This window comes from Mus musculus, chromosome 2, assembly GCF_000001635.26.
Source record: "Mus musculus strain C57BL/6J chromosome 2, GRCm38.p6 C57BL/6J".
Classification (NCBI taxonomy): Eukaryota; Metazoa; Chordata; class Mammalia; order Rodentia; family Muridae; genus Mus; species Mus musculus.
The window spans coordinates 67915668-67936630 of NC_000068.7; the positions used below are offsets into that span (position 1 = coordinate 67915668).

The 20963-nt window shown below is 37.0% G+C and overlaps 1 protein-coding gene across 7 annotated transcripts in view; it reads left to right on the forward strand.

The window, feature by feature from the left end:
* Window positions 1-20963, forward strand: part of B3galt1 (UDP-Gal:betaGlcNAc beta 1,3-galactosyltransferase, polypeptide 1) — a 557194-nt gene that overhangs the window by 349979 nt on the left and 186252 nt on the right. Inside the window, exon 1 of one of the 7 annotated variants that reach the window (XM_017318675.2) lies at window positions 2861-3228. The exons of the other annotated variants lie outside the window; for them this stretch is intronic. The gene's annotated coding sequence lies outside the window, so the exon portion shown is untranslated. Of the gene's footprint in view, window positions 1-2860; window positions 3229-20963 lie in introns of those variants that run through there. 7 annotated transcript variants of the gene reach the window in all.

The following is a 20963-nucleotide window of genomic DNA, read 5'->3' on the forward strand; positions in this document are numbered from 1 at the left end:
ACTGGCATACCTGAGGGAAGGAGCTGTGGAGAAGGCAACTGGCAATGGGTATGAGGTTGCAGAGGAACAACAGTGGAAAAGCAAGTTGCATCTGGTTTTTATGAGCCATAAATTGTGTCTATATTCATATAATTTATATGTAATAAACATATAAATATATTACACATATATTATATATTATTTATAATTATATATTATATTTATTTTATGTAATGATATAAATATAATATAAATAATTACAAATTATATTTTATGTTTATATTATATTCTTATTAGATTTTGGGTTTGTATATTTAATATATATAATATTTTATATTTATATTATTTTATAATATATTATATGTAATAGATTTTGTATTATATTGTATATATTTTGTATTATATTGTATATATTTATATAATATTTTATAGTACATATTAATTGATACATATATAATATTTTGTATTATATATATTTATATGCCCTTATTAATTGTGAATATAAAAACAATTGAGAGACAAAAAGTCATCCTCTCCTATTGAGAAAAGATCCAAGCAACCCTCACTATTTTACTCTGAGACTTTGGAAAGCATAGTTTCTGATAGTCAGTTTCTATCTTCTCATTCTACCCTTTATGCCCCATTAGTCAGATACTGAATGAACAAACTGGAACATGCTAGCACTGTGCACTAGACATTGCCCTTAGTGGATACTTATTAAATACTTACCAAATCAACACCAACAGTTTTACATTTCCCCAAAAGTCTAATGAATATTTTTAAGATGGTATTAATTCACCAAATATCTAATGAGCAGTCACAAAATTTATCCACTTCAGAATTTCCTAATTTCATATGTAGAATTCAAAGTGAACTTAGATATTGCTGTCTCAAAAAACTTTTGAGTGAACTATTTATAATTATCTCTCAAAATCAGAAAAATGCCCCCCCCCGTACACTGCTAAACAAAGACAAACAGTAATTATTGATCAATACAACTATGTAGGATTAATCCTTATAGATATAAGTTAGATATCAACTAGTTCTGAATTAAACTGTTCTATTTTTTTCTATTTTAATTAAACAGCTATGCTAATTATCAGTAAATAGGCTAAGGATGTACAAGCACCACCGATTATCAAGATTTTAAAATTGGATGCCTATAATTTAATGGTATTGAGGAATAGGGAGACACACATTCAGAGTTAGGACTCCATGAGTGTGAAGCAGATAGTTTTACATGTTATTAAAATGGTGCATGCCAGCAATCTGTTCAGAAATACCCACTAGAGTTATAAAGCAAAAATTTATTTACCTTATTAGTGGAAAGTTTATGAAATGAAAACTCATTCTCTGCCCCTTTTTTTCCCCTAGCTCATCACAGACACATGTATCATTCATTTCACTCCCAAAAAATATTTAGTAAATGGTCCATTTTTTTTCATGTAATCCAAAGAATGTCACTTGTAAATGCATTAGTAACATTAAAGTGGCCAGATAATGGGCATAGAGCCATGTCTGAGCTGAAAAATATTTTGATGCAATCTGCTGAGAAGGCTTTGATAAATAACAAATATTTGAACTAGACAAATAGTCCATCGGGAGTGTATCTGTTCGGTGCTGTATAGAGCCAGGTTTCCTGAAAGGGCTCTACAATAGTCTGCTTGGAGCATATGTAAACAACATCTGAGAATGGATTATAAATCTCCTGAACATAATAATAAAAATATTAGGCCAAAGAAATGCAGAACTAAAGAACATAACTAAGATGTGTCTTTCTTTAAAAATACTTATTTTTAAAAAGAATTAGGTTATTTAGCTATTTTGAAACCTTGGACAAAGTGACATAAAATTTAATAAATAGTTACATATTACATATAAAATACCAAGTTATTATTTAAAAAATTGCCTCTGATATATAAGGCAAAGCTGCTACACATCACTTCCTGAAATTACCTTTGACTGGGTTTCGAGATGAGCAGCTGCCATGGGATCTGATGCTGAAAGTGTGTTTTCAGAAATTACAGACAGAAAACTGCCTCAGGCATCTTGTCCAGGCCTATGGTCTGCACCTGCCAGAGAAACCCCTGTGCACCTTGATGGCCAGGCTCTTGTGTCATGCAGGCACAAGGGTCTTCGTGCTTCCGGCGTGCTTCACCCTCTTCCATTTTCTACAGTATGTGAACTAAAATGGTTTCTGTTTGGAAACATTAAAGTCAAAGCAAACAATGAACTCGATTCCCAGTTCACCACAGCAGAAGGAACTGAGCAGTTGGAACACAGTTTTATGTTAGTTTGACTCATGGTGGTATCCTGCGCCCTATTGTTACAGCAGATAGTTCATGAGACATCTTTATACTCCTCAAAGAAACTCAGATAAACCAGCTGCATTGACTCTTTCAATGACGTGAGTATAATGCCCTACATGTGATATAAAGAAGTGTGTAAGCCCCATGGAACTGGACTACACTAAAGCCATGTCACTATGCTTGGGAAGTGCCACATAGGGTCTCATCAGTTCAGTAGGCTCAGATAGAGCCTGACTTCAATCACAGTCCCATCAATTGTGCCATCATCTGTGATTTTTTTTTTTTTAGTCAAAAACAGTGAACAACTCCTTTTAGGGTGTGTGTATATATATATATATATATATATATATATATATATATATATATATATATATATATATATACACACACACACATTTAATTATACATGTGTGTAGAATATACATATTTCAAGAAATATATGTACATATTCATAAACAGTAAATGTATAATACAATTTACATTTATATAGTATATATTGTAATATATAATATCTATATTTATAGTCTATTAAAAATGCCTCCCACTTTTACATAACAGCTCTATTCTGGAGCAATAGAGAGTTTGTTAATGCCATGCCATGTATTTCTCTGTGAAAACATGTTTACAACTTCAGTAATTATAACTAGGTTATCCACTTTCAGGAATCAGTGTGGAGTCGTAGTTATTTGCATTGCAATGTGTCTAGGATCCTATCAGCAACCTCTCTATTTTTGTGACAATTAATCCATCTTCCTACAGCATCCCCCAAGCCATGAAAGCTAGAGACACTGTTGAGAGCCATACCCGCATCTCAGAATGACGCTTTATCACCCTGCTCCATTCTCAGCATGTCCAAGGCACATTCACACTTCATCCTGCCTACAGGATTGCTGAGCAAGTCTTCTGGCTGCCTGGTCCCCCTCAAGGATCCTGGGGAACGGTGTGTATATATGTTCTGCCCTGAATACATCATTTCTGTTCATACCGTTACTTTTGACAAATCATGACTTACAAACCCAACATTCAAAAATGTATAAAAAAATATCTCCAAAGATCTTTTGAAAAAATTATTTTCAAAAACATCTGATGGGAAATGGAAAGTCTCAAAAAAGCATCAAGTCTTCAAAGTGCAGGGCTTCCTTTTTCATAAGTGAGTATATAAAGGTTTTCAGACCACAGATGCATCTGTTGTGTGGGGAAATCTCTATTTTATTTATCATCGCCCCGATCCAAGTTCCATTTATTAATATTCATGAAATGTTTAGAATGCCTGTTCCAGGCATGCTGTAAGTTTGCTAAATAATTAAATAAGCACTCAACGTTATTCTGAAATCGAACTTAACAATATTTCTTCTTTGATTTAAGGCTTTGGGTAGATTTTTATTTTGAATTTATTTTTAAAAGAAGTCAAATATACAGATGACAGAGAATAGATAATGGTTGCTAGAGTCCCAGTGTAGAAGAGGAAGGAAGTTGGGGTAAAAGGACACAAAATAGCAGTTGGGTATATGAACAAGCAGAAAGATCTTAAACCCAAGGGCTGCACAGGCAACAATAATGTATTTATATCCAAGATTTTAATCCAATGGGTAAATTGTGCTGCCGTTACCATGAGTATATGGAGTCCTTTGAATATATTAATATACATATGTCATTGCGTGGTATGTGCATTAAATCATTTTTGTTTGTTTGTTATGGTTGTTGTTGTTTGGTTTTTGGTTTTTTAGACAGGGTTTCTCTGTGTAGCCCTGGCTGTCCTGGAGCTCACTCTGTAGATCAGGCTGGCCTCCAACTCAGAAATCCACCTGCCTCTGCCTCCCAAGTGTTGGGATTAAAGGCGTGTGCCACCATGTGCATTAAATCTTATGTTTGCACATTTATTTTGAAAGTATTTGATGTCTACCCATGCCACCATGTGTGCATAGATGATGTCTATGTATATAGATGCATTTGTAATTACACTTGCACATAAAAGCCAGCAGTAGATATCTAGTATCTCCCTCAATCCCCCTTCACCTTATTTTCTGAGACAGGTTGGTTGCTCATCCAACATCAAAACCACTGATTCACTTAGGCAGACTGGCTAGTGAGATACAGCAGTCTACTGCTTTCCACTTGCTTGGCACTAGAATTATAAGTGCATGCCACTACTCCAGACATTTTATATGGATATTGAAGACACAGGTCTTCAGGTTTATTTAATAAGTACATTACCAATCAAGCCAACTCCCTAGTCAATCCACACTATGGACTAGTTGCCTAACAGTATTCTGGTCAATGGTAAGCCACATTGTTCTAGTTATATTCAGTTGCTGTGATAAAATACATGGACTAAAGCAACTTAAGGAGGGAAGACTTATGTGGCTTGCAGTTCTAGGCCACAGACTATATCACGGAGGGCAGTCAAGAAAGCAACTCAAACAGGAGCTTGAAGGAGAAGAATTCTGCTTTCTTGCTGACTTCCTCACAGGCTTTTGCTTGGGTAGCTCTCTTACACAACCCAGGACCACCTGGCCTTGTGGTTCCCCTCACAATAGCCCAGGTCCTCCAACATCAGCTAATAACCAAGACAGTCCTCTGCAGACATGCCCACAGACCAGGCTGACCTGAGCAATCTCTTATATGATACTTACTTCTCAGGTGACTAAAGACTATACCAAAATGATAAGTCAGGCTAACTCAGACACACCTATATAATGATAGTCCTTTAAATTTATAATGGAGCTAAAATTTTACTATGCTTTTCCTTGTCTTTAGATACACACACACTACTGTGTTGCAATTGTATTTCAGTATTCAGTATAAAAATATACAGTACAGATTTATAGCCTAAGAGAAATAGGCTGTGCCCAGAGCATCAGTGGACAGTGAACAGCTAGATGACCTACTTTTATAGGAGAGATGACACAGGGAACAAAATAGGCCACTAAGATGTCTGTTAGTATGTTCCCTCATAATTAAACAATGTTAGGCTGTGCATTAAAGAAGCAAAAACATCTCTGCCTTGGGTTAGTCCTGTGTCATCTTTGCCCAAATCTCTGTAGCACTGCCTGCAGTAATTCCTCAGAACTGTCTACCACAAGAAAAGCATTGCCTCCAGCTTTCGTGACAAGCTTTTTGAGTATATACAGCAGCCAGATTCTGAATCTAGAATCTGCCCATCAAGAGGACTTATTCACACTGTATCATCCAACCATTCCTTGCCGAGAAGATTCACTGAGGGTCTCTCGGATGTCTCTGACCTCAGTTCCAGTGTTTCCATTTCTACCTTTCATGAACCTCTTATCACCTGCCATCCAGATAAGAACCAACTCATCTCCTACTCTCTCAACCTTATATATAGCCAATCTTTTCATTTTCCATTCCACTCTACTCTGACAGATTCTATTATAGGTTTCACCATGGTGGCTGCATTGACTAACAGTTTGCAAATGACCAAGGACAGTTCCAAACACAGTTCTGTTTTTTAATGTGTGTCTTCTACATAGTAATTCTGTGAGAGGGGTATTAATAGTGTCCTTGTTTTACAGACTAATGACCTGGAGGTAGGAATACCTGAATTTAGATGCCCAAAGAAATCACTATGCATTTTGAAAACTAAATTTTAACACTAGCTCATTCCATCTATAATGCAAGCTGCTTAAAGAGCACGTTCTTTCTTACTGCCCCCTACCCCAGTAGCCAACAAACCTAAGAACTGCTTTGAAAGAATCAAAATTAGTGCAGCTTCATGAATTCAGCACAGTGAGGGACTTAAACTCAAAAAATTCAAAACATGACTAATGGCTTTCCTATAATCATTTCTTCTTTTTCCAGTTCTCACTACCTTCTTATTAATTGATAATACTAAGAATGCTGGATCACAATACGCCAGCTTGAAGCTCCAGTGATAACAGAAATTGAAAATATTTAAAAGTAAACTCAAGTAACACACTTATAATTACTTTATGAATAAACTTTGCAAAGCTTATGTGATAGAGATCTACTCATTCAATATATTCATTTATATTTTAGTTATTATTTTTAAGTAGGACTTTTTTCCCTATGAAATAACATTTAAAAAATTGAGGTAGATTCTTGAGTATGTAACCCAGGATCACCTCAAATTTGATATCTTTCTGCCTGAGCCTAAGTGTTGAGATTGCCAATACAGGCTAAGGAGTAAAGAACAAATGTGTTTCTACTTTTATTTTCCAAAGACATAGGTAAAAATTAAATTACAGTTCTTGCTAGTCTTTGAATCTCATTCTTCTCATCCACCAATTCAGGGCATTTGTAATCTCTTCTCGCTCTATCTTCCTGAGATGCTCTTGAAACCCTTCAACCTCTGAGTCTGCCTTGTACGTTAGTCTACCCACGCTCAATGAAGTCACTAATCTTTTCTGAGCATCCGTTTTCTGGGACTTTTAAGGAGATTTTAATTGATTCATTATCTGGAAAATATTGAAGTTAATGCCTAGCTTAATTTTTTTTAAGGACAAAGGCTGCTTTTAGAATAAATACCCCAACTTTTTGATGGACATGGATGTGAATGCATGTTTTCAGTCAGTTCCATAGTAGCCAGTGTCCTGTATTTCTTTTTAAGTTTCCTGCTTTGATAGATTGCAATATATGATGCTGGTCACTCAAATTCATGAACAAAAGTTCCTTCTACCTAATAAATCATATCAATACCTAAATAGCTTTTGTTTTCCACTGTCCTTTGGTGAAACCTTGGAGCTTGGCATTCATTTAAAAGCTAATTGATTTCTTTTCTCACTCCGGCAATTGATTCCAGTTGCACCCTTTCGATCTAGAATTGGTTCTATATAAATACTGTTATAATATCTAACAGTTCATGAGACAGATCATAAGTAAATAGGCCAGAAGCAACGTGGGAAGAAAAGAGTTTGTTTTATTTTACAGCCTGCAGTCCATCACTCAGGAACGTCAGGGCTAGGGCTGAAGCAAGGAGCTGATGCAGAAGCTATAAAGGACTGCTGCTCACTGGCTTTCTTCAGCCTGCATTCTATTTATACTCTTTTACAAAAAAATCCTTTATATACAATGTTTTGATCATATTCTTTCCCTTCTCCCAACTCCTTCCAATCCTACCTTTATCCCTACCTAACCACACTACTTCATGCTCTCATGCTCTCTCCCTCTCTCTCTCTCTCTCTCTCTCTCTCTCTCTCTCTCTCTCTCTCTCTCCTTCTTTCACTTTTTCCTCCCTGTCTCCTTTTTTCCCTCTTAAAAAACATAAAACAAAAGACAAAAGGCAAAACAAACAAGCCATAAAAATAATACTACGAATGATGACGGTGATGAGTGATAATAAATGTAACCTATTTTATGTTAGTCAGCTTCTCTTCAGCACAGAGACAAACAGAGTATAGTTGATCTGTCCAGTGGCACTCGTTTGGAAAAAAAAAAAGATTTTTCTTTTTCCAGTAGCTATCAATTACAAATGACGTATTGGTTAGGCAAGGGTCTTTGTGCCTTCTCTAAATTGAGATTTCATCAGGTTTATCTTAAGCAGATCTTGTGCATGCTGTCACGGTCTCATAGTTCAGAAGTGCATCGGTGCTGCTGTGTCTGGTAGATGCTGTTTCAGTGGTCATCCAACATCTCTGATTCTCACAATCTTTCTACCTCTTCTTCCAGAGAGGTCCCTGAGGCTTGAAGGGAGAGTTTGATAAAGACATCCAACATATGGCTAAATACTCATGGCAAAGTGAAAGCAAAAACAAACCACAAACAAAGCCAACCCATGAAAACATTGTCCCGTTGTGGACCTTACTGTTCATGGCCATCTACTGAGAGAACATTCTCTGATGAAGGTTCAGAGATCCTCTCATGAATTTCTTTGGTGCCTGTTGTAGAGTTTCCTTGTTCTTTCTAAGTTCTGTGAGTTTGTACCCTACTTACTTTTGTTTAGTTGAGCCAAGAATCTTTCCATCTTGTTTATATTTTTATATCTCATTTATAATCTCAAAGACCAGCTTAGACATACTGTGTTTTTGTATTATTTTCTTTGTTTCTATTTCATTAATTTTTGTTTCTATTATTTCTTGCCATCTACTGAATTTGGGCTTTATTCATTCTTGATTTCTACAATTCTTGAATTGAGTTATGAAGTCATGTATTTGACTCTTTCTGATTTTATTTTTTATGTAGACACTTATAGAAATAAATTTTCCTTCTAGAGTTACGTTCAATGTGTCCCAGAGGTTTTGTATCATTTCATTGTTATTTAGCTTCATGATTACATTTTTGCATTTCACTTTCTTCTTTCAAATATTTACAGTTAAGTAATGAGTTGTTCAACATCTATGAGTTCATGCACTTAGATTTAATTTGTTTGCTATTTTAAGTTTTATTGAATAATGATTGAATGGAATACATGGAGTTATTTCAGTTTTCCACACTTATGAAAGTTTGTTTTATGTCCCAGGATATACTATATTTTCTAGAACCTTCCATGAATTGTTGAGTAGAATGTGTGTGTGTAGAGGGGGGACAGAACATTCTATAGATATGTTAGGTACATTTGATGTAAAATTTTCACTTACTTTTGAAATTTCTCTGATTATGTTTTGTATAGATGATCTATCAGATAAAAGGAGTGTTGAAATCACCTACTTTGGGATTGGTGTTAAGCTGTGTCTTTAATTCTAAAGGCAGAATTAATTAACTGGAAATTGGTGTGCCAGAGTTTAGTGTGCATATGCTTAGTATTGTAACATTTTCTTGACTGGCTGACCCCTTCATTAAATGGCATACTCTTTCTTGTCTCTTCTGATCAGATTTTCTTTAATGTCTATTTTGTCAAATATTTAGATAGCATCTCCTTCTGTCCCTCTGATCCCATTTCCTCAGAATAGTTTTTCAACCCTTTCACTTTAAAGTGGTACCTAAGTTTAAAATTAAATTGAGTGGACAACTAAGGCTATTAATGTGTATTTTTATTTCGTTAATTATAGATTCATTTGTTTTCTTTATAAAGTTTCTTGGCTGTGTATATATCTCGCTCATTTTAAAGCATAGCTTCCAGCATTCTATTTAAGGTTGGTTTTGTAGACATGGTTACTTTTTTATGCTATTTATATCATGTAAAGTTCTTCTTTCTCTGTTCACTGTGGAAGGTAGTTTTCTAGGTGCAGTAATACAGCTTGGGTGTCATGGTATTTTAGAACTTAGGATACATTGCTCCAGGCTCTTCTGGCTTCCAAAGTTTCCATTGAGAAAGTAACTCTTATTTTTGTGGGGTTTTCTCCATATATACTCATTTGGGGGAAGGGGTTGAATTTTTGTTTCTCTTGTAATTTTCATTACTTGTTCATTGTGCTACTTAATGTTTTTTCTATGATGTTCTGTGGGGAATTGCTTTTCTGGTCTTGTCTTTTTTTTTTTTTTTTTTGCATGTATTTCTCGTATCTATCTTTATTGATTTTTTTTCATTAGGGGATATTTTCTTTTCTGATCTTGTTTAAAATCTGGTTTATGACATTGACCGTGCATTTTTCTCATTCATCCATGCCTATAGTTTGGAGATTTGGTCTTTCTGTAATGCCCCATGTTTCTTGTGTGTTCCTTTCCTTGTTTAATTTTTTTTCATATTCTTTACTTCTGGTGTCTAATTCCTCCACTTTATCTTCAAGTCTTTATACTCTTATCTTCAATTTAGTCCATTCTACTTGTAAAACACTTTCTTGAATTTCCTAGTTGGGTTATTGAGTTTTTCAATTCCATCATCACTTCTTTTTAGTATTTCTAACTCTTTCCTGAATTCTGATTTCAAATCCTGTATTCATTTCATTCATTGTTCTATTTCTTGACATCCTTCAGGCATTTATTGCTTACTTCTTGAAGTTTAATGAAGTGTTTCTTCATGCCTTCTTTGAACTTATCAAATTCTTTGATAAAGTTTGTGATTACTGTTTTAAATTCTGTACTGATATTCATCTACGTAATGCTCGTTAGATGACCTTTTTTTATAGGATTGGTAGATTTGATGGGAAACCTTCTACCTTAGCAATTTATATATTGTTTTGGTTTTGTGATGTGTTTTTAAAATTATTTTTAAGAAAAATCTAAGACTAAGCAACTTACTCATACTAATATCTGTCATAAGGTAAATAGGAAGCATAACACATGTAAAAAAATCCCGTAACAAGGGTCCCAGGTTAACCTGAAAGAAGACTGGAAAGAGAATTACTGTAGAAGAGAGAGAGAAGGGCCTGACTCTTAACCTGCTTCAAGCTCACAATTTAAGAGAGATCCACAAGATAAATCATATTAACTGTATAAATAATGTTTTGTTATAAAGAAGCTGAGTTGTACCCCTGAGTTTTCCAACAGTCTCCCAAATCAGGATTTTGCACTGGGTAAAGCAGGGAACTTGGTTCAGATTACTTTGTTCCTATCTCTATTTTAATGATCCTCTGAGGTCTGGGAAAGCATCTGCATTGTAACTGTACTAGTTACTTTTATGTCTCTGTGATAAAATACCATCATCAAGATAACTCATAGAGGGAAGAATTTATTTTGGCTTATAGTTCCAGGGGGACACGTGCCCATCATGGCAAAGAAGCATGGCAGCAAACAGTGGGGACAAGATGCCAAGAGCTCACGTCTTTTATTGCAAGCATAAAGCTGACAGAGGGAACTGAAAGTACTATAATCTTTTAAACTCACTGACTCCAGTGACATACTTCCTCCAATAAGATCGCACTGCCTAAAACTTCCCAAATATTGCAATTAACTGCAGACTGAGTGCCTGAGATGATGGGGTACATTTTTCATTCAGACTCTCACAGTGAGTCATGTCCTACATTCTCTGCCCCAATGAATCCTAAGAACTCTCAGAAAGATGAGTCCTTAGCATTCCATGAGCCTCTTAAAACGGGGTTGTCTCATGGTCTTCCACTTTGAGATGGATGCTGACAGGAGTAGGCAAAGATGAGCTGTGGTTCAAACAGATCCAGGTTTCAGGGCAGATTCAAGCTCCAACATTTTTGTAGTTTGATTCTCAACAAGTTATTTGATATCTCAGAACCTGCATTTATTAAAGTTTAAATATGTAAAATTGTACCTCATATATTAACCATAAGGGTTTCCAAGGCTTGGCATACAGACTGGAGATGGAGCTCAGCTGTAGAGTGCTTCAGAGCCCTGGGTTCCATCCCAGAACTACATAAGGGGGGAAAATGGCAGAATTGGCTTCAATGCTAATGCTTAAACAAACAATAGGCACAATTTTTTCCACTACCCCAAGCTCCTTTGCAGTTGCTTTCGTTTGTCAATAGAAGTTTCTTCCTCAGTTGCACCATAATAATTGTCTGCTTAATAAACTGTTGGTTTTTGTAGAAATGGACTCGTTCACTAAATAACCAGTAATGGTATTCGTTTGACGGTTTATATTAAAGTAAACGCACTGGAGAAAACTTTATTAGTCTCAAGTGATCAATAAAATATACAGTAACGAATATCACAGAAATGTTTTTAAACAAAATTTTTAATTAAATGAGCATTTCGTGTCAGAGAGATAGTAACATGAGCTCTTAGGCAAAACAAACTGAGAGAATTTCTGCAGACACTTGCCACACTGTCCCAGAGACTGAACTATAGGCCTGGCCCTAGCCCATGAACCAGGAACCTCATAGATTACACACCTTTAACTAAGTCTCCTCACTTATAAGACAAGGACTAGAAAAATGATCTACTAGAACTGACCCAATTCTGCGGATTTTACAACTGGCTTTAGTTGGAAGAATCTTAGCCATTAAAATCTTATTTTTTCTGTTTAGAAAACATTTTAATTGATTGGTATGTGCTGATCTATTATTAGACATTAAAATCTTCAAAGTAAATCCCAAGCCTTACATTCTGGACTCTCTATTTTAAAGTTATATTTATCAGATGTAGCTGCTGTCCTTACATATATCAGTGCTCCCCCTCTGTTTGTGCAAAAGTTTTACAGAATTGAGTCTATAAGACCACAAGCAGACCCAGGTCATTTTTCCAAAGTCAAAGTGAAGGCTGCTGTTAACCACTGAAAACATCTGGCAAGCCATCTGCCACCACTCACCCAGGGCTCTCAGATCAGTCTATTTGCTGTATGACATGCACTGTCCTAAATAATTGTCTGGCTGACAGGATCACCTTGCCTTTATATTTTCCAATCAGAGAACACTGCCAGAGGACGACTGATTTCACAGCAGCAGCCTTGCATAGGACCTTGCCTTAAAACAAATGCATCAGACACAGGGTCTCTGGACGTTATTTAAAAACAGAAAATAATATTTCCAACCAGAATAAAAATTAGTGAAAGTATCTGTGTATTATAAAATCATGCCTGAAAGGCCTACTATGTGCAGATCATTGTGACATTACCAGACTGATGCGGATCCTGCAGCACATATGGCATATGTCAAGGTTCGGGCTGAGAAGCATGAAATTCCAATGCAGTGTGGTGACCAGTGCAGGGGAGTGGGCATTATTCCCCCCAAATGTGATGCAGACTGTCAGCACCTTAGCTTCTTTTTAGAACAGTGAAAATTTATACTCAGCTCTACGTTTTTAATTGGGGAGGTGCTAACGTGCTATGAACCACTTCTGAAGTGATCTTATTAAGGTAAGACCAAATTAAGCCAGATTCATGTTCCAAACTAATGACTTCCTTTTTGCAGTTGTGACAGCTATTTTTGCTTGGCATCTTTCCATTTAATTGGAGGTCAGGTCTCCCATGTTCCCTTGGTGTTGATAACTCTCTTCTCCCCCTCTTTTACTCTTTCTTAAAGTTATATCATCTTTATACCTCGCTTAGGCAACCACATTGTTTTTGTCACTCTTCTTGGCTAGTTATGATCACTTGTTCTCTTATTACCTGATATTTGAAGTATAAACTATGATCCAATAAAATAAGCTATTACTAAATAATAAGCAAACTGTTGACCTTCTAACTAAAATTTCAGATTATCAAATGGGCTGTCGATCCAAATCCTAAGTATGATTTTATTTCTTTGAGTCTTGCTATACTTCATTCTACAACTGAAACTATTATATCAAAAATGTTTCAGTTTACATTATGGACTAGAAATGTCCTGCCTCCCTCTCTAGTTAACAGAGCACCCCAAAGCACTCATCCCTCATCCTACAGTCTTGCTTGAGATCTACAATAGCCTTTGGTTATCAAAGCAAAGGTTCTCTAACTCAAGTGAGTACAAGAATGATTTCATGAGCTTGGCAAAAGGTAATTCTCATGACTGGAGCTGTAGTCAATTGTAAGCACTTATCTAGTGGGCTTGAAGCCCTGGGTTTGATCCCTAAGCAATAGTGACATGCATGGATATGCATGTGTGCACATGTGAACATACACACACACACACACACACACACACACACACACCACATGTATGCATGCACCTACAGTCACACACAGTAAGTTCTGAAATCAAACCTTCTCCGAATTCTCATGCTGATCAGCACAGACCAGCAAGGCTGAGTCTCTTTGGTTTCTGAAGACTCATTCTACCTTCTTCCTGTCTCCCTTCCTCTCTGGTGGCTAAAAAACCCTTTCTTATTGCATCTATGTCCCTGGCATCTAGCAATTACCTTGGGACATGAACAGCTCCCCATAATTATCTTTAAATGTAAAAAGGAAGCACTGCTCAACAATATTGTGTTTGGCTTGATAAAACTAGAACCTCGTGACATTTAACAACTCCCTTAAATGAATGCACCAGTTGTACTAAGGATGAAAAAAAATACAGCATGAGGCGCATTCAGCTTTAGTTCTGATTAACATTCATTTCCATTTCTCCAGTGGGAAGAAAATTCTAATTTATGACTATTATGATTATTGTGGAGATGATTCGTAAACATGTAGATACCTAGAAAAACAATTGGCTTGCTTTTAATTTCAGAGCTGTTAATTCACAGAGGTGCAGATTCCCTGGGAGCTTTTGTAGTCAGAGCATGACAGTGCTTTGCCCATTCACAGCAGTGTATTACTACTACCAGGCGTAGTGCTTATTTACTGGCATTGCTTAAAACAGTATGGAGGCCTTAGGCACCAAAGACCCTCTGAGGAAGGTGTGGGATGAACACTCCGAATGTATACCTGGCTTTTTCAAATCCATAAAACACTGTTTCTATCCAGCTTCACCCAATGGAATCTCAAATACACCCCCCCCCTTTCAGGGTATTGGGTTTGTTATCAGGTGAGAGTCCAGATAAAAACATTTCCAAAATGACTCAGATACTAAGGTTCTGTGTATGACACCTGCAAGGAGGGTGTGGCTCAAATGAGCTACGAGAACCAGCAGATTTCTTCGCTTTGTCTTGCTTTAGTGGCTCTAAGCACTAGTGCACACCTATTGACTCAGTGCCCTTGGCTCTCCCCAGTGGATGGACACAATGGCACATCCATATTGACCGTGCTCTTAGCTCTACCCATCATCATCATTATCATCATAAATTATGATAAAGAGCTCTTTCTTGCCAGTACTGACTTCTGGAATATCACTGAGGAGTTCTAAAGACAGGGTCTCACTACATAGCTCAGGCTAGCCTTGAGCTGGTGATATCCCTGTTTTAACTTCCCTAATGCCAGGATTGCAAGTTTATACCTGTAAGCCACTGGCCTGACTCCAAAGTACTGCTCCTTAAGCTCTGTTTCCTAAAGGGCTAAGTGGGTAAGCCAGAAAGGCATCTCTCAGGAAATATCAAATAAACTAAGGGCGCCCGCTGTCTTGTTTGCTTTCTTTCTTACAGTTGTTAAATATTTTATTCCCCCCAGTGTCACTTAGATGGAAAGGTCAATTTTAATTTATTTATTATTGGTTTTTCTTTTTTTTTTTTTTTGAAGACTGAAATAAGATCAGGATTCATTTCCAATAAGCAGTGACTGTCACTCTGTGGATCCTAAAACTTCGGAAATAATTCAAATATCCCTGCCTTTATTTGTTAATTATGGTTAGCATTCTCTTTTGGGGAAAGCTGGAAGTAGGGGGATTAGACAGTACATTAGAAATTGGGGACAGCTGGGTTTTTTTAGTAAAGATTCTCAAATTTCATGAAAAATTGAGTTTGCTGATAAAAAACATTCCTTATATGACACTGCAGTATCTTCACATGAGCAAATATCCATGGCTATTTACTGAACATTGCAATTTTATATGTAGTTAGGGTCATATCTAATAGTTTGACCTAGGTAAATCCTGATCCTTTTTAATGAAGATTATTAATAAGGAGTGAGGCATGGTTGTAGACTGAACTGTAGTACTTCTACATTTACGTATGTTTTTACATGAACAGACATTGAAGAATATGTTTACACTCACTGTGCTTTCCCATTCCATAGGATTGAAGTTACCATATTTAAAGTTCAAGATAGACAAGTTATCAAAAAGTTAAGAGTTATTAAAGGAAGCAACATTGCTACTTACTTAAAGACTTTTGTTTCTATTTTCCATTGGTAATATTTGAGGGTGATTGTCTTCTATTTCTAAGCCAGTCAAGTTTTTGTTGACAGTATTTAATCTACCTGGGCTGTGAAAAATCATCAGGACAGTCCTATTGCATGATAATTTCAATGTACCATATACATGCACACATCTGCACATAGGGAACTCCTAACCACAGCCTCTAGTGGGGACAGAGCTGACCCAACTTATGCTTTAGGGTCCCAATTGCTGTGTTCCCATCGGACCACTGCCTCCTCCTCAGATCCTGAATACTCTAGAGTGGAAGTCATCTAGCTGCTTGCCAACTCCCTGCAAGATGACACAGTCAGAAGAAGAGAGAAGGAGACAGAGGAAAGGAAGGGAAGGGAGGAGGGAGAGAGGGAGGGAGAAAGACAGACACAGAGAGGAAGAGACCTAATCAAGTAAACTGTGTTGCAATATACTAGTGTGAGTGTGTCAATGTTTATAAAAAGGACTCAGTATCAATCCAGACATCTTAGAGTTTATGTTGAAAAATAAAAATAACTCCTTGTGAGAGTCAGTGGGACAAATACCTACAAAGATGTAAGAAACTCTCTTATGCAAGTGTTACCTTAAAAAAAAAAGACTTGATTCACAGGAATGATGGGTGTGTACTTCACAGCCAGTGAGTCTCTCGCAATTATTCTCCTTGAGAGTTATCATATAAATACTATTTTAAACAAAAATTACAGAGCATTTCAAATTGCTTAAGTCACATTTCTATTTAATACTGAGCATATTTAAATGAAGATGAGCTAAAAGGTTTGGTAGCTATGGCAACATGATGTGAAAATATACCATGTCGTTCAAGTCTATTAGAAAAGAGAAATTATCATTCCAAAGGCTTTGGTTTTACTTTGAATACTGACTGCAGAGGAGGAAAAACAGAAAGGAGAAGAGACTTGAAAGATATGGGATATTGTTAATATTTATTAGGAAAATACTGACTTGAAAATAATGTGAGCGAGATGCTGAATCGATTTACCTAAAACCAAAATTGATGCAAAGATAAAGCATATGAAAAAGAAACAGAAAACAGATCGCTTCTTTACAAAAATGTGTTAAATTTAATTCTTGTAAGAGCTGAGAAACGGGACTATCAGAATGTCTGTATCTCTTAAATGGGTTACTTTTGAAGCACTTAATTTAGGATTATTGATCCAACAAACAAAATTCCTAAATCACACCTTTATACAACCAAGTTAGATGTTTGGAGTTTTAGCCTATTACTTAGGGCACATAGAGTCAAAAATGAAAATCATCCAAATAATATTTATTAAAGCCCAAGCTAACATTTTGAGATCAATTTGAAAATTATTTCTATGCAAGAAAAATCCATATCTTGCCATATATTTTTCTTATAGAAATAGAATAACACTGTGTGTGTGTGTGTGTGTGTGTGTGTGTGTGTGTGTGTGTCCATAATTGACTGAAGAGCCTCAATTTGATCACAGGCCCGTTTCCAAAGATGTGTTCTATGATCCATCAAAGCCTAAATCCCATATATGAAGCAAGCAAAGATATAAAAGTCCTAATAGCAAACTGTATGTTTAGATAAGGAATATAGCACACTTCTGGAAAGGGTACTCAGTGTGCCCTGACCTGAGCAATGTTAGCATTAAACATATTGGAGCTGAAAAAATGTGTTTAAAGCAGCCTTATTTATAATAGCTAGAAGCTGGAAATAACCCAGATGTCCCTCAACAGAGGAGTTGATATAGAAAATGTGGTACATTTACACAATGGAGTACTACTGAGCTATTAAAAACAATGACTTCATGAAATTCACAGGCAAGAGGATAGAACTAAAAATTATCAACCTGAGTGAGGTAACCCATATGGTATGCACTCTTAGCCCAAAAGTTCAGAATACCCAAGATACAACCCACAGACCATATGAAGCTTAAGAAGAAGGAAGACGACCTAAGTGTGGATGCTTCAATCCTATTTAGAAGAGGGAACAAAATAATCACAGGAGGTAGAGGGAGGAAGATATGTGGGAGGGAGAGACTGGGGGTGGGGAGGATCAGATATGGGAAGGGACAGAGAAGTACAGAGGGTCAGGAAATTGAATAGAAATATGTAGCAGTAGGGGATGGGGAATGTTTGAATGGGGGTAGCCACTAAAAAGTCCCAGATTCCACGGAAGCAAGAGGCTCCTAAGAGCCAACAGGTTTGACCTTAACCAACTTACACAACAAAGGGGAGATAGAGCCTGCAGAGACCTCTTCCAGTAGATAGGTACGGCCCCCAGTTGAGGGATGGAACCACCCACCCTTCTCAATATTTTTAACCCAGAATTGTTCCTGTCTAAAGGAAATGCAGGGACAAAAAATGGAGCAGAAACTGAAGGAAAGATCATCCAGAGATTGCCCCACTTAGGGATCCATCCCATCTGTAGACACCAAACCCTGATACTATTCCTGATGCCAAGAAGCCCTTGCTGACAGGAGCCTGGTATGGCTGTCTCCTGAGAGGCTCTACCTGACTGATACAGATGCAGATACTCACAGTCAAGGGGAAGGACTGAAGGAGCTGAAGGGAATTGCAACCCCATGGGTAAAACAATATCAAATAATTAGACCACCCAGAGCTCCCAGGGACTAAACTACCAATCAAAGAGCCAACTCATGGCCCCAGCTACATATGTAGCAGAGGATGACCTTATCTGGTATCAGTGGGAGGGGAGACACATAGTCCTGTGGAAGCCTGCTGCCCCAGGCAAGAGTGGATGAGTGGGTGGAGAAGCACCCTCATAGAGGCAAAGGGGAAAGGGTATGGGATGGGAGATTGTGGAGGGGAAACAGGTAAGGGGAACAACATTTGAAATATAAGTAAATAGAATAGCCAATAAAAAAAAAGTCAAAGTTTGGCAGGCAAATGTGGTAAGACAGCTGAGGTAAAAGTGATTCCACAACAGTTATCAGCAACTTAAAACAAGTAAGAACAAAAAATATGATTTTAACAATGAAATAGAAAATACAAAAAAGTACAGAACAAAAAATGTGGAACTAAAGATATATGTTAAGATTGGGTTTTGTTTTGTTTTTGTTTTTGTTTTTCAAGACAGGGTTTCTCTATGTAGCCCTGGCTGTCCTGAAACTCACTTTGTAGATCAGGCTGGCCTCGAATTCAGAAATCTGCCTGCCTCTGCTTCCCAAGTGCTGGGATTAAAGGTGTGCACCACCACCGCCGGCTATATGTTAAGATTGTAAACCAAGAATATCCAAAAAAATGGAGGAAACAAAGTGGGGAAGTTGATCGAGTTAAAAAAAATGGAACAATAGAATTTATCCATCTGAACATAAAAGAAACTAGGGGAAAAAAACCAGAAAATAGGTGACAGCAAATTGGGAGAGAGGGGAGGAGGGAAAGAGAGGGGAGGGAGTGGAGAGGAGACAGGAGGGAGAGGGAGAAGGAGAAGGAGAGGGAGAAGATGAGGGAGAGGGAGACTGGGAGGGTGGGAGAAGGAGAGGGAGAGGGAGAAGGAGAGGGAGAGGGGAGAAAGAGAGAGAGAGAGGGAGAACTTAGGAGGACCTGTGAGACTAACCTAGCAGGTAGCACACTTATCAGCAGATTGGTGGGAGGAGAGAATAAAGTAAATGGGCCTTAAAACGTATTAGAAAAATGATGGCTGGAATTTCCCCAGAATTCACCAAAAGGCTACAAAGCCATAAATTCACAAATGCAGAACAAAATATTAAATAAGATTAGCCCAACAACAGTACCACAGGAGACTTTCTAGTTGAAATTCCCCTCTGGAAACACAAAAAGATTATTGGAAATAACGAGAAAAATACAGTTTGGGAAAATAATTTGAATAATATAGGACTTTTCATCTAAAGACACAGAGAAGCAAACCCTTCTTACTCCCTTCACTGAAAGATCCCTTCTTCCCTTTTGGTTCCTTACTGGATACCTAACTTCCATGGTAATTCTAAATGAAACACACACATCTAAAGATTAAAATCAAGCAGAAAAAAAACATTTAATGTTTTTCTTTCTGAGTCTGGGTTACCTCTCTGATAAGGACCAAACACATTTTTTAACTATCAAAAATTTAATAGTGTGTGTGTGTGGTGTGTGTGTGTATGTGTGTGTGTATGTGTGTGTGTTGTATGCACATACAAACACAAATTGAACGAAGAGAATACTAAAACATCTTCACATAAAGAACAATTAAAAGTTCCTTTTAGGAACTGCAACCCTATAGGTGGAACAACAATATGAACTAACCAGTACCCGGGAGCTCTTGTCTTTAGCTGCATATGTATCAAAAGATGGCCTAGTCAGCCATCACTGCAAAGAGAGGCCCATTGGACTTGCAAACTTTATATGCCCCAGTACAGGGGAACACCAGGGCCAAAAAGGGGCAGTGGGTGGGTAGGGGATTGGGGGGTGGGTATGGGGGACCTTTGGGATAGCATTGAAAATGTAAACGAGGAAAATACCTAAAAAAAAAAAAAAGAAAACTGAAAAAAAAAAGTTCCTTTTATCAGAAGATTTATCCTAAAAGAATTCCTATGGTAGTTTTTCCAAATAGACAATAATATTAACAAATGTTTGCGCATCAGCAAATAAGAAAAACCATTGCCGTAGGTGTATGTCTGAAATACAATAGGCTTCCCTTGCCTTCTTGACTCCCCACCAAGGCTTTGGCTGATTTCTTTGTCTGTATTTTGGGTAGGCATAGGAAGGAGTGGAGCACAGAAGTGATATGATCTGGCTGGACATTTGTGAGAATCTTCCCAGTCGTTCTAGGGGCTCAGAAGCAAAGAGGCTGGGGTAGAACTCAGAGTGAGAACTCAGCACCTAGACCAGGGCATCTGTAGAGAAGGTGTGAGGAATGTTTGTTTTCTGGATGTTATGATGGTGCTGGAAAGAGGATTCATTATTTAATTGATCACATGAGAAGACTTTGGTAGAAGAGGTTTCATGAAGCACAGGAATTTTATTTTGAATAACTAGAAACTAAAGGTTTGGACACACCTACAGGGAAATAGACTCTGGTGGAGCAGAAATGGAAAGAAAAGCATGAGTTTAGTAATAAGTCAGTGATAAATCATATTTGAAATGTTTTACATCATCTTATCATCATCGAATGCATGGATCCACAAAGTTACATTTATGTGTTTACATATTAATGCCAGACTCAAACATGGTATATTTTGGATATATATACCATCTTCCAATACCAGAGAAAGTA